The sequence below is a fragment of the Macaca nemestrina genome, chromosome 1, assembly GCF_043159975.1.
Source record: "Macaca nemestrina isolate mMacNem1 chromosome 1, mMacNem.hap1, whole genome shotgun sequence".
NCBI classification, from domain to species: domain Eukaryota; kingdom Metazoa; phylum Chordata; class Mammalia; order Primates; family Cercopithecidae; genus Macaca; species Macaca nemestrina.
Genome location: NC_092125.1, coordinates 77,093,080 through 77,109,380, shown reverse-complemented (window position 1 = coordinate 77,109,380; position 16,301 = coordinate 77,093,080). Strand labels below are relative to the sequence as shown.

The window sequence follows — 16,301 nt, the reverse complement described above, 5'->3', positions numbered from 1 at the left end:
TCCTCCATTCCATCATCTGTACAGAAGGTATAAAATAATACATGTTTAAAAATGAAATTAAATAATGCACTTTTAACACAGCTTTTGGTAATGCTTAGCAAGTATTAGCTATTGTTTCAATAGGTAAATATTGGCACCCTGAGAGGCAGGAGGGGTGTAATAATACATTCTCATGCTGCTAATAAAGACACACCCAAGATTGGGTAATTTATAAAGAAAAGAGGTTTAGTGGACTCACAGTTCCACATGGCTTAGGAGGCCTCACAATCATGGTGGAAGGCTAAGGGAGAGCGAAGGCACGTCTTACATGGTGGCAGGCCAGAGAGCTTGTTCAGGGGAACACGCCTTTATAAAACCATCAGTCTAATTAGACTTATTCATTGTCAGGAGAACAGCACAGGAAAACCCACCCCGCCACCCCACCCACCGATTCAATTACTTCTCATTGGGTACTTCCCATGACATGTGGGGATTAATACAATTCAAAGTGCAATTTGGGTGGGGACACAGATCCAAACCATATCAAGGGGCATGCATTGATGAACTTGCCTTTGATGAACTTGCCTTTGAATAACTTGAAAAAACAGATACATTGATATGAAACAGTAAAATAACAGTGATGAGGATCTGTGGAAAATTTCAAATAAATGATGCAGGTAATTTTACATGTGTTCAGCTTGAGGAGGAATCTGTGTAAGTTGAGATATGAAGAATAGATGAAGAGTACTGAGCAGCATATCAGGAGTCTGAGGAGGCGTGAGCTGGCTTCAAGTTGAGAAGCACCCAGAGATACATGTGGTCAGATAGGTCGAAGCAAGATTATTGAGAGTCCAGCACGGCATGGTGTGGAGTTCAAATTTGACCCGTAGGGGATAGTGGCCTTAGGTTATTTTGAGCAGAAAAATTACATAATGAAAACAATATATTTGGAAGTATTAATTTGGCATACGTGGGCAGGATGGAGTAGTGTGAGGAAGGACTGGAGTCACGAGCAAGCTGGGAGCCATGGCAATAACCAAGGTGTGAAGTGATGAGGGCCTGCCCCAGGATGGGAATATTTGTGGAAGGTGTATGGGGACATTGTATCCACCTTAATTGCTTATTTGCTACAATTTCAGCTTCCAACCACAGTTTGCCTTGGCTATGAAACCTTCCTGACTCTGAAAATACTCATTCCAGTCTTCCAACAGTGAAAGGGAGCAAGGAAGAAAGGTGGGAAGGAAAGAGGGGAAGGAAAGAGGGAGGGAGGAAGAGAATTCTTGGAGCAGGCAGATTGGGCTTCTGGTGTGAAGACGGGGTTTTAAGCAACAGTAGTTTCAGGGAAATAAGGAGAAAAAGAGGCATAGATGTTCATTTGAATTTATTTAATTCAGGAGTAACTTCCTTTAAAAGAACCAATATCACTGCAGAATGAGTGACTTTAATCTCCTACTTACACCAGAAAGGACCATAAGATGCAGAGAAGAGGCATTACGCTTCTCGTTGGGCTGCAGGACCACCTAAACTTGGGCTTTCAAACTTTTTTGACCATCAGCCCATAATAAAAAAATTAATTTTGCATTACAATCAAACACATACAATGATGAATATAAACATAGTTGAAATAAGTGTTTTATAGAACATTTCTACTCTGACTACTTATGATACACTTTTTTCCTAATCTATTTATTTTGAGTTTTACAAAAGTTGGTTGTGGCTACTTCAGATGATTTCCTGAACAATTCATGGATCACAAACTGCTTTTTACAAACCACAGACTCCTCAGAACCAGGGACATCACATCAGGATCTTCAGATTCATGGATTCACAGGCACAGGGGAATGTTTTACTTCTGTTCCCTACTCACCAGCACCACCCAAGCCTTTCTCCTCTCTGAAGTGTCATGAACTGACAATAAGTGGAGGCAGTTGCTCTAGTAAGTTTAAAACTCAGTTTCAGAATATGATCTCAGATTCAGAGCCTGTGTGCAAACCTTTTGGCAGTGCCAACTCATTCACTGGCTTGATGGCCCTCACTTGGGACACAAGCCCACACACAAAGATCCATCAACAAACATTGCTCCTAATGAGTCCTGAACCCCGACACAATGACCACAATTGGTGTAGACATTTTAATGTCTTGGGCTAGCTCCTTATATTATCCTTGGCTCCAGTGGACCAAGGCACACATAGTAACATTCTTTACCTGTAGTTAGCTGTAATTTCAAACTAGGTGGAATTCTTTCCTACCTTTGAAACCACAAAATAAAATCAAAGAAATAGGATCCTTTGCAAACTGTGGCTCTGCATTGATGAGGAGGGGTGAAAGGTAAGCACACGGCTTCAGATTGAAAATAACTTTTAAAATGTCTGATTTTAATCATGGGTCCAAATTATCTGGGCACACAGTGGTCATTAAAGCCTGTTGTCTAGAAGTCCCTCATGTGTGTATATGCATAGCTGTGATTTAGCATTCTGGCTGAACAGTCAGTAGGACATCAAAGCACAGAAGGAAAAGTGAATGAAGGCAATGAAAATCAATCTGGTTTAAGAAGATTGGGTCTTTCTATGCACTCAGCTAGTTATCACTATTCTGGAAAGAAAAATGTAGAGTGTCAATTCTAGGAGGCATAAATCAAAATAGGATACACAATTACTCCCACTTATGTGCTCACCTGGTTAAAAAAGAAAAAAAGATTAAAGTAAGAATAACTCTGGTAGAATGAACTCTAGTATTCCTCACTGTCCATTCTTCTTCCTTTTGGAACACTGGTTAACTTATAACCTGATTTTGAATATTCCCCTGGATAGTTGAGTCTATGTAGTAGACAGTGTTGAGTATTTTGGTGGGCCCCTGGTTTCCTTTACAGTTTAAAAATTGGATAGATATGTTGTCTGCTCAATCTTCAAGTAAAGCTCCTAATTAAATGGTTCTAGAACTGTGGTGCATTAACCCCCTGAAAGGAAGTCAATGGATACAATTTTAAATTTTTATGGAAAATTTTGTGTGTACAGGTACACCTCATTTTACTGTACTTCACTTTATTCTGTTTTGTAGATGTTGTTTTTTCACAAATTGAAGGTTTGTAGCAACCGTGAATTGAGCAAATCTATCAGTGCCATTTTTCCAATAGCATGGGCTCACTTTTTGTCTCTGTGTCACATTATGGTAATTCTTACAATATCTCAAATTTTTATTATTATTGTATCTATTATGGTTATCTATGATAAACGATTTTTGATATTACTATTGTAGTTGTTTGGGGGCACCATGAACTGTGCCCACATAAGATTGGGCACAGATTAAGCAAAATTAATCAATAAATGCTGTGAGTGTTCTGACTGCTCCACTGACCAGCTGTTCCCCTGTCTCTCTTCCTCTCCTTGGGTCTTCCTATTCTCTAAGACACAACAGCATTGAAATTAGGCCGACTAATAACCCTAAACAACTTCTAAGTGTTCATATGAAAGAAATAGTTGAACATCTCTCACATTAAATCAAAAGCTAGAATTGTTTATGCTTAGCAAGGAAGGCATGTTGAAAGCCAACATCATCTAAAAGTTAGGCCTCTTGCACCAAACCAACTAGCTAAGTTGTGAACACAAAGTAAAAGCCCTTGAAGGGTCCAGTGAACACAAGAATGATAAGAAAGTAAAAATAGCCTGATTGCTGATATTGGGAAAAGTTTTGGTGGTCCAGATAGAATATCAGCCAGCCATGACATTCCCTTAAGCCAAAACCTAATCCAGAGCGAGTCCTTCACTCTATTCAATTCTATGAGGGCTGAGAGAGGTGAGGGACCTTCAGAAGAAAAGTTGGAAGCAAGCAGAGGTTGGTTCTTGAGGCTTAAGGAAAATGCCATCTCTGTAACATAAAAGCAGCAAGTGCTGACACAGAAGCTGCAGCAAGTTATCCAGACAATTTGACTAAGATGAAGGTGGATACACTAAACAACAGATTTTCAATGTCAGCAAAACAGCCTTCTATTGAAAGAAGATGACATATAGGACTTTCCTAGCAGAAGAGACGTTAATGCCTGGCTTCAAACCTTCAAAGGACAGACTGACTTTAATGCAGCTGGTGACTTTAAGTTGAAGCTAATGCTCATTTAGCATTCTAAAAATTCAAGAGTCCTTAAGAATTATGCTAAATTTATTCTTCCTGTGATCTGTAAAAGTAATAACAAAGCCTTGACGACAGCTTATCAGTCTACAGCATAGTTTACTGAATATTTTAAGCCTGTTCTTGAGACCTACTATTCAGAAAAAAAGATTCCTTTCAATATATTACTTCTCATTGACATTGTGCCTAGTGACCTAAGATCTCACATGAAGATGTACAAGGATATGAATGTTGTTTTCATGCCTGCTAACACAATGTGCATTCTAAAGCCAACAGATCAAGGAATAATTTTAACTTTCAAGTTTCATCATTTAAAAGATACATTTTGTAAGATCATAGCTGCCATAGGTAGTGATTCCTCTGATAGATCTAAGCCAAGTAAATTGAAAACCTTGTAGAAAGGATTGACCATTCTAGATGTCATTAAGAACATTTGTATTTATAGGAGGTCAGAATAACAACATTAACAGAGTTTGGAAGAAGCTGATCACAACCCTCAGGGATGACTTTGAGAGATTAAAGTGCTGGGTGCCTGGATGATATTTCAGATACGAAGGGAAACAACAGTTAGCTACTTACCGTTTTCTTCTTTTATTCAAGGCGGATGGAGACTAGGGAAGATTTATTGCTTGCTAAGTTAAGTGATGTGTGTAGGGATTCACACTGGAGAAAACCGGAGGGAGATTAATGCTGCCACAGAAGAATGGGCATTCTGTGTGGCTGAGAGGCAGGAGGCAGAATGGATCCAGAGTGGCCAGAGGCTGCATAGACGAGAATTCCCAGGGGAAAGGAGAGAAGTGGGGAGCTGAGACTAGGAGAAGAACATTAATGGATAATGGGGGGAGCACAGAGATGGCCAGTAGGTGCTAGATAGGCTTCTCCTGTGTAATGTACATGCACCTCTCTTCAATAATTCCCCATTAAATTTGATTAAACATTTTATTTCTCATTGTGGAGTTAAATTTATTTTAGGAATGCATCAAAGTTCAGTCTTAAGGCACAAGGCAAAGACTGAGTACACAGCCTGAGACCTATGACATCTGGGTTACAAGTGTGAGGTAGCATATCTGGTAGCTGTGGATACTAAGTGGAAAGTGGAAGAGTAGCCAAGGTTGGATCTTCTAAGAAATATGTGGCTCCTTCAGAGAGCAATGGGTCTGGCTTTGTATATCTGAAAGACAACTCTTACCTCTTGTGTTGTTACACTACTGTGAAACTCTCTGGTTTCTCTAAGTAAAAAAGAAACTCCTGTCTCTATTCGCTGGTCTTAAGAAAGTCAACATCTGGCTTGGTTTGTGACCAGCCTTCCGTGATCTTTCCTGAGTTGAGGTTTTTCCTCTCAGTCATTTGACAATTTGAGACACTGATGATGCTGTTTCATTTTTCTGGTTTAAGGAATGGTTCCAGATTAAGATTCCACAGTTGTCAGGGATGCTATTGTACTCTATTATCCTTTATCAGCTAGTGTATGCATTTGACAGCTACCCAGTTAGCTCTGATGAGGTGTCTAGAATCCTACCGAAGATAGGGCACATTAGCATACTGCGTATTTTAAGCTGGAGGAAACTGAGAAAACTGCGGAAACAGAAAGTTACCTCTGACCTTCTCTCTTAAAGACCCTCCTGTGACAGGTGTCCTGCTCAATACACAGAGGGAAGGATTTACAAAGACTAGCCAAGAAGAATCTGGAGAAAGTCTTTTCTAAGTTCTCCCCAGTTTACTGATACTAGGTCATACCTCCTTTTTGTTTAATTATACCTTTACAGGACTATCTATTCTTCATCAAACCTAAGCATAAACATATAGTTTTCCCTGGGTCTTCATTTCTGAAAGCTGTCATGTCACGTAAAACTTATATTAAGCTTATATTAAATAAATCTGCCACACTTTTATCTTGTTAATCTATATTTTGTTGTAGAAGTCTCAGTCATGAACCTAATGGTGGGTAAGTAAAAAAGATATTATTTTCTTCCTTACAGCTAAAAGCAACTCAGCGTCACACTCTTTTCTGCATAACTGCCCTCAACTAAAGAGAATGTGCTTGGCCCAGAAGGCTGCATTCCCCAGACTTTGGCCAGTCTTTGACTGACATGGGGTGCAGAAGTCTAGCCCCTCTAACTCAAAGTATGACCAGCTCTGCGGTACAGCTTGTGCTCCAGAGCTCCTAGGGGGTCAGACTGTAGCAAGTCACCACTTGAAACTAGGTGTTTGGCTTCTCTCCCCTTCCATTTCTTTTTCCCTTACCCTCCTTCTCTTGAGACCACTCCCCTAATAAATCACATAAACAGAACGTCTGTCTTAGGCTTTGCTTCCGGGGAGCTCTACCCAAGACAATAGTTGAATCCAATCCCAAAGTATCAGTTGAATTCAAATGAACCTTTAGTCTTGATGTTCTCATTTTCAGATAATGGAAAATCTTTATTCATTCCAATATTCAAGTGGGAAAACATGAGTCATTCTGGATTCTTACAACTCATATCCAGTTACCAAATTCTGTTCATTTCCCCTCAAAAAATACTTCAGACATCCACACATCTCCATACTGTGCTCTTAGTTCAAGCCTCCATAATCTCTCATCTCTGAAATAGACTTTGTGCCTCCAGATATGTTCTCTATACTACAATCATAGTAGCAATTCAGATTTTAGTGCATGCTTATTAAAATCCTTCAGAGACTCAGTATTGTCTATAGCAGTGGTTCTCAGTGGAGTTTATTCAAAGCTTCACGAAGTGAGATATAGTCAAAGCAGATATGAAAATCCAGGTGTCTTCCAGTAAGCAGATATCTTAGAGACATTTGTAACAATGCAAAATAATAACACTCCTTCCTAAACTTTCCTTGTTTTGGAGGACATACAGTTATTTTTCCGAGAAGTATTTTATCTCTGTTTGTATATAATTTATTATTTTAAAAATAAGTTAATAAATGTTTCTTTAAAATGCATATTTCTCAGGTTTAAATTATAGTATTATGAAATAATAGCTGTGACTCATATAAACAAAAGCTCTTTAGGGTTCTTAATACTTTTTAAGTTTGTAAAGAGATTTTGAGATGGAAATGTTTGTGAACCACTGGCTTACACAATTAAGTAAAAAATACCTAGAATGTCATCCAAGATTAGCCAGGACTTCAATCTTGCCATTCTCTTCATCCTCCTCTCTTGCCACTTTCTGCCTTTACTCTATATTTTGGTGTAATAGATGCTTTGGTAGCTGCAAACCCTGTGCCCCACACCCCTTAAGCCTGAGCATTCATTATCTCAGCTGCTTGGAGTACTGGCTTCTGGTAAATCTCAGATGAATTCCTTTCTGGGAATCCCTCAGTCATAGCATGCAGTCTCAACCAGGGTTTACCCTCCCTGGCTTAGGACAGCCTGAATTCACTTACTTGTCAAGGCAAGAATACAAAGGCCTGGATCATTTGCATCAATTTGGGATGCTGACTTTGTAGGACCATTCCAGCTGCAGAGAGCCCCTTAAGCTTGGCCAAGGCCTCTGCTGCAACTGTGTCTCACTTTTCCCTCATTCAATCCTAAATCCTTGCTGTCTCACAGGTGATTTTCCCAGAGCTCCACTCAATAAACCTCTGCCTCAGAGGTGAACCCCTGCCTCAGTCTGTTACCTAGGGAATCATCCCATAAACTTCTGGTGACTCTGAACTGTTTATAAATCCCTGGACATTCCATTCTCTTTCATTCCTCCTCATGTTGTTTCCTTTACCTGACTACATCCTTTAACCTAGATATCTAGATAAGATCTACATAACCTAGATCTCAATACTCAGCTCAAATACTGTCTCTTCCAGAAGGTCTTTCAGGAGGGCTGCATGCCCCTAATTTTTTCCTCTGCAGCAATTTGTTCCTCACTCTGTCAAAGACATATCATATTACATTGAAGTAATCTGTCTCCTCAACTAGCCTGGATGTCATAATGTCCAGGGCTTGTGCCTGATTCATTGTATGTCATTCATATGGCCTTCCTTGGAGAAGACACTCAGTAATCCTATATTAACCTCATTTTTGAGGCTTGAAAAGTGGAGTACAGCTTCTGCATTTCTATACAACATTGAGGTCAGTAAAGAAGCCTTGGGTGGCCTTTCAGTTGCTGTTGGTTATGAAAATATTCTGCATTAGGGCCGGGCGCGGTGGCTCACGCCTATAATCCCAGCACTTTGGGAGGCCGAGGCGGGCGGATCACAAGGTCAGGAGATCCAGACCACGGTGAAACCCCGTCTCTACTAAAAATACAAAAAATTAGCCGGGCGCGGTTGTGGGCGCCTGTAGTCCCAGCTACTCGGGAGGCTGAGGCAGGAGAATGGCGTGAACCCGGGAGGCGGAGCTTGCAGTGAGCCGAGATTGCGCCACTGCACTCCAGCCTGGGGGACAGAGCGAGACTCCGTCTCAAAAAAAAAAAAAAAAAAAAAGAAAATATTCTGCATTTAGAAGACATTTAACCTGGTCTGTGCCAGAAGATAAAATTTCTCTGAATCATAAGTCAGGGTTCTTGAGAACTATAAGAAACTATTGAGCCAGATTTATTGAGCACCGGGGCAAAACTTGGGAATACGAAGAGAACCTACTGGTGTGAGAAACCAGCTGAGGAAGAGGATTTGCATCTTGTAGGAATATGGTTATCCTACAGCAGCAAAATTTAATGGGTGTTTCAAGAGTCTCAGAAACCTTCATGTAAGGGATCCCTAAATTATCAGGAAGTGCTCCTGGGAGACCTCAGAAGTTTCCATATGATGGTATGTGTCGGCCAGCGATGTGTTCATGGCCAATATCTTAACTACATCTTTTTGAGAGACCCTGAGCCACATCCAACCAGCTAAGCAACTCCTGAATTCCAAAGTTTTAAGGCAGTTTTTGTTACACAGCAATAGATAACTAACACATGTATTTAGTAAAATAAGTGAAATCTATTTCCATCATGTGCTTTAAGATTCAACCAAAAATATGGATTGTCTAATATAACATCACATCTTTTGTGAAGTGTTTCAAAATAAATTATCTTATTCACATTGTATAACTTTATTATGGGTGTATAATTAACCTGATTTTTACATAGTAGAAAGCTAGGTCTCAAAGAGGTAAGGTGAGTTAACCATGGTTTCACATCTAGAAAGTGAAGAAGTCAGAACTCACGCCCAGTTCTCACTGACCAGAAATCCCATTTTCTTCTTGCTGCAGTTTTAAAGGATAGGTGAAAGCAGAAGAGCCATAGCAGAAGGCTCTAGGCGCTCAGTTACTGCTAGATCTTTACCATCCTGCGTGGTACACTCATTATGTTAAACCTTGATTGAAAATATGACATCACTGCATAATTTATATTTCTTTATGTTTGATCTAATTTTTCCAGAATTCCTTTTTTTTTCCCCCCCGAGACGGAGTCTTCTTCTGTCACCCAGATTGGAGAGCAGTGGTGTGATCTCAGCTCCCTGCAACCTCCACTTCCTGGGTTCAAGCAATTCTCCTATCTCAGCCTCCTGAGCAGCTAGGATTACAGGCACCTGCCACTGCACCGGGCTAATTTTTTTGTATTTTTAGTAGAGACAAGGTTTCACCACGTTGGCCAGGCTGGTCTCGATCTTCTGACCTCGTGATGCGCCTGCCTCGGCCTCCCAAAGTACTGGAATTATAGACGTGAGCCAACGCACCCAGCCCAGAATTCTTGTTTAGACAAAATATCAAGTGAAAAATCCACATATTGATTCTGGCTATTGTGAAGAAATAGGCTTTGTGAAAGTCAGTTTGAAAACTACGATTATGTTTTTTATCTGGGTATTCAGACAGAAGAATAATGAAGATTATACTTCTTTTTATACTTCTCTCTACAGAATCACAGAACAACAAATAAAATGCCAAATTAAGGCATAAGCCATATTTCATGGTTATCCCTGTATCCCGAATACCGAATTCCATGTCTGGTCTATGTTAGATAATTAATAAGTAAATGTTGATTATTATAAGATGTGATAGACAGGCAGCTTTATAAAACAAATAGAATTTTGCCTTCTAGCCAACGTTGGTTAAAGATATATATACAGCTGTATAGAAAGAAATGCGTGCATCTGACACAAAATAATTCAAACATGAACACATTTCTTGATGGAGATTATTCAAGTTTTATACAATAGTACTAGTGAATGGTGTCTGAACCTCATTATATTTAGTTATATTAACGAAAAACTGTTACATTAAAGAAAATAGTGAGATATCACTCTTTCATTTTATCCAAGGAATATGTGGCATTTTTCATGCCTCATATTGGACGAAATTACTTGCTTTCCACATTTATTCACTATTAGTATTTTGCCATTTGGGGTAACATTATCGTTTTGATGAAGATAAGTATTTCATGTAGGAACATTTAAACAAGTTGAATTGCAGTCCACTTAAATATTATACTTGTTTGCTTCATGAATACTTAATAATTACTTCATTATAAAAAGCAAGCCCCAGTGTCTTTTACTAAGTTAAGGTAGAGAAGCTAGCAGAGTTTAGATTGTATGCTTAAGGGTTATAATCATTCTGATTGTTCTTTCACTCTTTTCCACTATAGTCTATCACCTGTCAAATTCTATTTGGAATACAGGGACTTTTTGTTGTTGTTGAGAAGAAAGAAAAAACAGAATTGTTTAGCTTAATATTCTACTTCCAGTGACTCAAATTGGTATCACCGTATTTGACAATGATGACATGATTTCTGTTCTCTTTGAGGAATTTCAGCTCACACAATTTGACATTGCAGAACCAGGCCCTACCAAAAGGATCCCATTCACTGAAAAATAAGGCAGCAGGAAATTTCAACAAAACAACCAGTGTTGTATGCTTAAAGAAATGTATAGAAAGACAGTAAGATAGTTCTGTGCTAACAGTTGCTTAATTTCTGGTCTTTCAGGAAAAAAAAAAAAATGACAAATAGTTTTTCCATGTAGTTAGAGGGTCTGAAGAGGTCACTTTGCTTAATTTAGGCCACTTAGTCTTCTTCGATACTGAAGATGAAAACTCGGAGCCACACTGCCTTAGTTAAAATTCTGGTTCTAACTAGTGTGTGATATTCAGCAAGTTGCCTAACTTATCTGTGCCCTTGTCCTTAACAGTAAGATGAGGTTAATAATAGTATTTATTTCAGTAAAAGTATAATGAGGATTAAATAAACCAATGCTTACTAAGTGCTTATAATAGAGCCTGACACATAGTAAGTGCTCTGTCAAATTTAGCTCCCATTCATTTATTCAACAGTAATTTTATTATCATTTTTCTTGTATAATTCTACCACAGTGTCTGTAACTCATGGAACTAACAGCAATAACTCTTTCACAGAAGGTATTTTCTCACATTGAATATGGTCACACCAAGGCTTCAGATTGGCTTCAGATTGCCATATGGGTTACCATCTAAAAAAGAAATTTATAATACATTCTCATAGAATTTCTCAAGAGGTCACGGAGAAAATTCCTCTCAAGTCCATATGATTGATAAAAACATATTTCTTTTCTTCTCTGCAGCCTCTTTTACTTATGGCTAGATTCCCACTAACAAATATTAGATAAGAAACACTATCTGAATCACAAGAACAGAGAGGTTAAGAAAAGTAGTTTTGCTCACTCCTTCCATGTGGTGAAACATCTACTAATGCAATACTCCAGTCCTCTCTCTATCCTTACTCACTTGAAAATGCAGTGGTTCGATTTGTAAAGGTAAATAAACAGATGTATTATTTTGCATGTGTCTACATTACACTTGATATTTGAAATCTGCTGTCAGCTCTTTGCCTCAGTAGTCTGCCAGTTGTACTTAGTAAGTGGGTAGCAGAGAGTCCAAGTCAAAGGATCTACAAGATTCTTTCATTTCATTTCAAAGATGGAAAATGACAGACACTAAAGCTCACAGAAGGCAAGTAATTCTCTCAAGACTAAAGAACATATACATTAATAATGCATTAAAATAATATTCCTTGCATTTTGGTTATAAGTATACTCTCCAAATTGACTGTTTTAGTTTTTTATGCAGGAAACACACTTAACCATTTATTCAACTTATTCCCCATAAGCATCTGTTTTTACATCTGCAAAGCAGGGGTGTTCATGGAAAATAGTAAATGAAAAGACAATAATCTGTGTGAAGTGCTTAGTAGTTTGTACTACATAGCAAATCCTTGATTAATGGTTGTCACTATCATTATCAGAAATATCATGGTCATTATTAGCACGACAGAGGCAATACCACGTGCAAAGGAATATACCAAAAAACACAGAACTTCTGGAGACCGGAAAATTGTTGGTTGGTGATATGGTTTGGCTGTGTCCCCACCCACATCTCACCTTGAACTGTAATAATCCCCACATGTCAAGGGTGGGGCTAGGTGGAGATAACTGAATCATTGGGGGCGATTTTTTCTTGTGGTGAATAAGTCTAGTGAATACATCTCATGAGATCTAATGATTTTATAAATGAATTCCCCTGCACAAGCTCTCTTGTCTGCTGCTATGCAAGATGTGACTCTGCTCCTCTCTTGCCTTCCACCATGATTGTGAGGCCTCCCCAGCCATGTGGAACTATGAGTCCATTAAACCTCTTTCCTTTATAAATTACACAGTCTCTGGTATGTCTTTATTAGCAGCATGAGAACAGATTAATACAGTTGGGCTGGCATGTTTTATGTATATCTTGCAGTGTCAAGAATTGGGGCTGTAAAACTGACATTGATACATGTTAAAAGCCTTTTAGAGTGTTAAAGTTTTATCCTATAGGCAAGGGGAATCCACTGATATTTTGAGGTCAAAGCTTGAGAATTTGGTTTTAGAAAGATAATTCTGGCAGCAAGGTGAAGCATATACTAGAAAGTGTAATAGTCTGTAGGCACAGGGCAGCAGGCTCAAAAGATGAAAGACTGAGTTCTAATTTAGGAGCTATAACAGGGTAAAGTCTTAGATTCTTCATTTTAGAAATTGAACTAACTTTTCTGGTCAACTAAGTCATAACAACATCCACATTCTTTTTTGTTTTTTTTTTGAGACAGAGTTTTGCTGCTGTTGCCCAGGCTGAAGTGCAATGGCATGAACTTGGCTCACTGCAATCTCCGCCTCCCGGGTTCAAGTGATTCTCCTGCCTCAGCCTCCCAAGTAGCTGGGATTACAGGTGACCACCACCATGCCCGGCTAATTTTTGTATTCTTTTTAGTAGTGATGAGGTTTCACCATTTTGGCCAGGCTGGTCTTGAACTCTGGACCTCAGGTGATCTGTCTACCTCGGCCTCCCAAAGTGCTGAGATTACAGGTGTGAGCCACTGCTCCCCGCCAACATCCACATTCTTTTAAAAAATGCGCTATTATAAGATATGCCATCCAAATATCCAAAATTCTTTACAAATTTCTAAATTATTTAGGAACCAAAACAATATGACAGATTAAATTATGAAATGCCTAGATGTTGTTCAGAGAAATATTTTGGATGTTTATGGTCAATATTTTTAAAGAATAAAAATGAAATTTTTAAGTAAAGATTTTCTAATAAGGATAAAAATTCTGGTTTTATTCAATATACTAAGAATCAGATAATTTAAACATTTTTCATTATCATTCATAAAATATAAGTAATGTCTAATTTTTCTGTGAGTTCACTTATTTTCTCAAATATCCAGAATGATGGGCCTAATCTCTGGAATAACGAATCCTTAACAACTTATTCTGTAAAGAGAAGTTTGTGTGTGTTGAACTATTGAACTATTTTGACTTTTGTTACAATTTGATTGAATCAAGCTTTTGTTTATTTTTCTTTACCCTTTAGATTTCTTAGATTGACTTAGAGGTCAAAACATAGCCAACCATGCATGAGTTATTCCTTCCAAGGCCCTGATGTGATGATATATACTTATCATTGGTACTTAATCACATTTCTTTATAATCTTTAGGTGGCAGCTCCTGGTATGTAAAACTTATCAAATTTAGATGCAAATCTCTAACAGCAGCCTCAAACCTGCCTAACAGTTAAGACACTTTTTTCTGTGAATAAAATGTTTTGAGAATAAGAAGTTATAATTTTTACCAAATACGTAACCAAAAAAATATAATAATAATAATAATTAGTATCATCATCATCATCATCATTATCACCACTGTATTTACTCTGAAGGAATGTCGAGTTTGTTTTTGTATTTGATTTGGTTTGGCTTTATTTTGTAAATCTCTAAGAATCAGAGTTTAACCCACTGGATGAAGTAAGTTCCACTTTATCCAACAGTATTAGTTGGATGGAACTATATTTGTTTCAGGTTCTACTATCAAGACCCTTGTTAGTTTTGAGCATTAATAAACATTTTTTGAAAATCATTACCACCCCAAAAATATGGGTGATTATTTTCTTCTCCTTTAATTTTTCTTTCTTTTCTAAATTTCTATAAAGACTAAAAAAACCCATCTTAATGTATGTAACCCAGAAACTTCTGAGAGGCTTTTCTGCATATAGAAAATTTCCTATTTTGAATCTCACTTCACTAAGGTAGAAGCCAGACACTCACCCTTCCAGTCCCTCTTGCACCTGGGGTACAGGCTCTTTCATTCAGATGTACTCACACCACATTTTAATTTGAAAGATAGTGATGTGCAGGTGGTGCTCCCTGGAACTGGTTTTGTAGGGAGTAGTGGCAGAAGTTCTAAAGGTATACCCCCTGCCCACATCTGCTAGGACAGCTGCAGTCCTGGGTCTACCTACTAGTGGCAGCAGGAGTCATTACAGGAGCTGCCCAGTTGTGTCACTGGGATACATTTCTGGTGGTCCAGCCTCTACACCAGATCCTCTGACCATCACAGACATTCTGTGAGCTAGTCCCTATAATTTAAAACATTTATTTTCTGTTTAAACTAGCCAGAATGGCTTCTGTTCTTTGCAACCTAGTGCCCTGATATATATGTGTGTATTTTTCTATACATACATGCAAATATCTTTAAAAGAATTTTTTAAAAAAGTTATAACCACCACTATCTCAGTCTCCTGGGATAGTATTTATTTATTCATTCATTTGACAAGGACAAAAAAAATATATTGTGTGACTATTGCATGAGGCACAACACTAGACACTGATATCATAGACATGGTCCCAGCCCTCTTCGGGCATGCAGACAGTAGCTCTTATATCCACTTTCATATTGATGCCTACCTTTAAAATACAATATCGCTACAAGTATCATATCACATAAACCATGCTTACTGCTTTAGATGACATTGGTCCTTCATTCTTCCACAGCTAAAGAAACCATGGAGTGCCACCATTAAGACAATATTCTAATACAAGGGAAATGTGAATTTATTATATTTCCAAAAAAAATCAAAGTTATATTTATGAATAAAAGTAAAGGACTTTTAAAAGAGCAAAGTTAATTAATGTATACACATCGACTAGCTATTTGACACCTAGTAATATGTTAGTTGCTAGGAGAGAAGTAATAATTAAAACTCTAAGTTATTGGTATTTTACTTACCCTATCACTAGAGTTGAATAGACAATTTGAGGAAGCATGAGACTGTCAGAATAGAAAACTATATATAACAAAGCAAATTAAGGATAACATACTATAAAATGTTAATTGTATTACAAAGTAATGATGATAACATGACGTATACAATGAAGAAATAAATGTGGGCTGGAAAAGGCAGGGATATCTTTACCACAACATAAGACTTAAGCCCTTTTTTTGGCAATGGTAGCATAGGTTTAAATTCCAGTTTTGCACCCCAGTTAAAATGGCTTTTATCCAAAATATGGGCAACAGCAAATGCTGGCAAAGATGTGGAGGAAAGGGAACCCTTGTACACTGTTGCGGGAAATGCAAGTTAGTACAGCCACTATGGAGAACAGTTTGGAGGATCCTTAAAAAACTGAAAATGGAGCTATCATATGATCCAGCAGTCCCACTGCTGGGTATATACCCCAAAGAAAGGAAATCAGTGTATCAGAGATATCTGCACTCCTATGTTTGTGCAACACTCTTTACAATAGCTAAAATTTGGAAGCAAACTAAGTATCCAAAAACAGATGAATGGATAAAATGTACATATACACGATGGAGTACTATTCAGTCATAAAAAAGAATGAGATCCAGTCGTTTACAACAACACAGATAGAACCAGAGGATGCTTTAAGTGAAATAAACCAAGTACAAAAGACAAACATTTCAAGTTCTCACTTATTTGTGGAATC

General features: G+C 38.1%; 1 long non-coding RNA gene across 1 annotated transcript; it reads left to right on the top strand.

Moving 5' to 3' along the window:
* Positions 1-5,809: 5,809 nt before the first annotated feature.
* LOC112428851 (uncharacterized) lies at positions 5,810-11,868 on the top strand. Its single transcript, XR_003020920.2, has 5 exons — positions 5,810-5,831; positions 6,020-6,046; positions 8,125-8,170; positions 9,290-9,373; positions 11,611-11,868. It is a non-coding gene; the product is annotated as an uncharacterized lncRNA (long non-coding RNA).
* Positions 11,869-16,301: the final 4,433 nt, after the last annotated feature.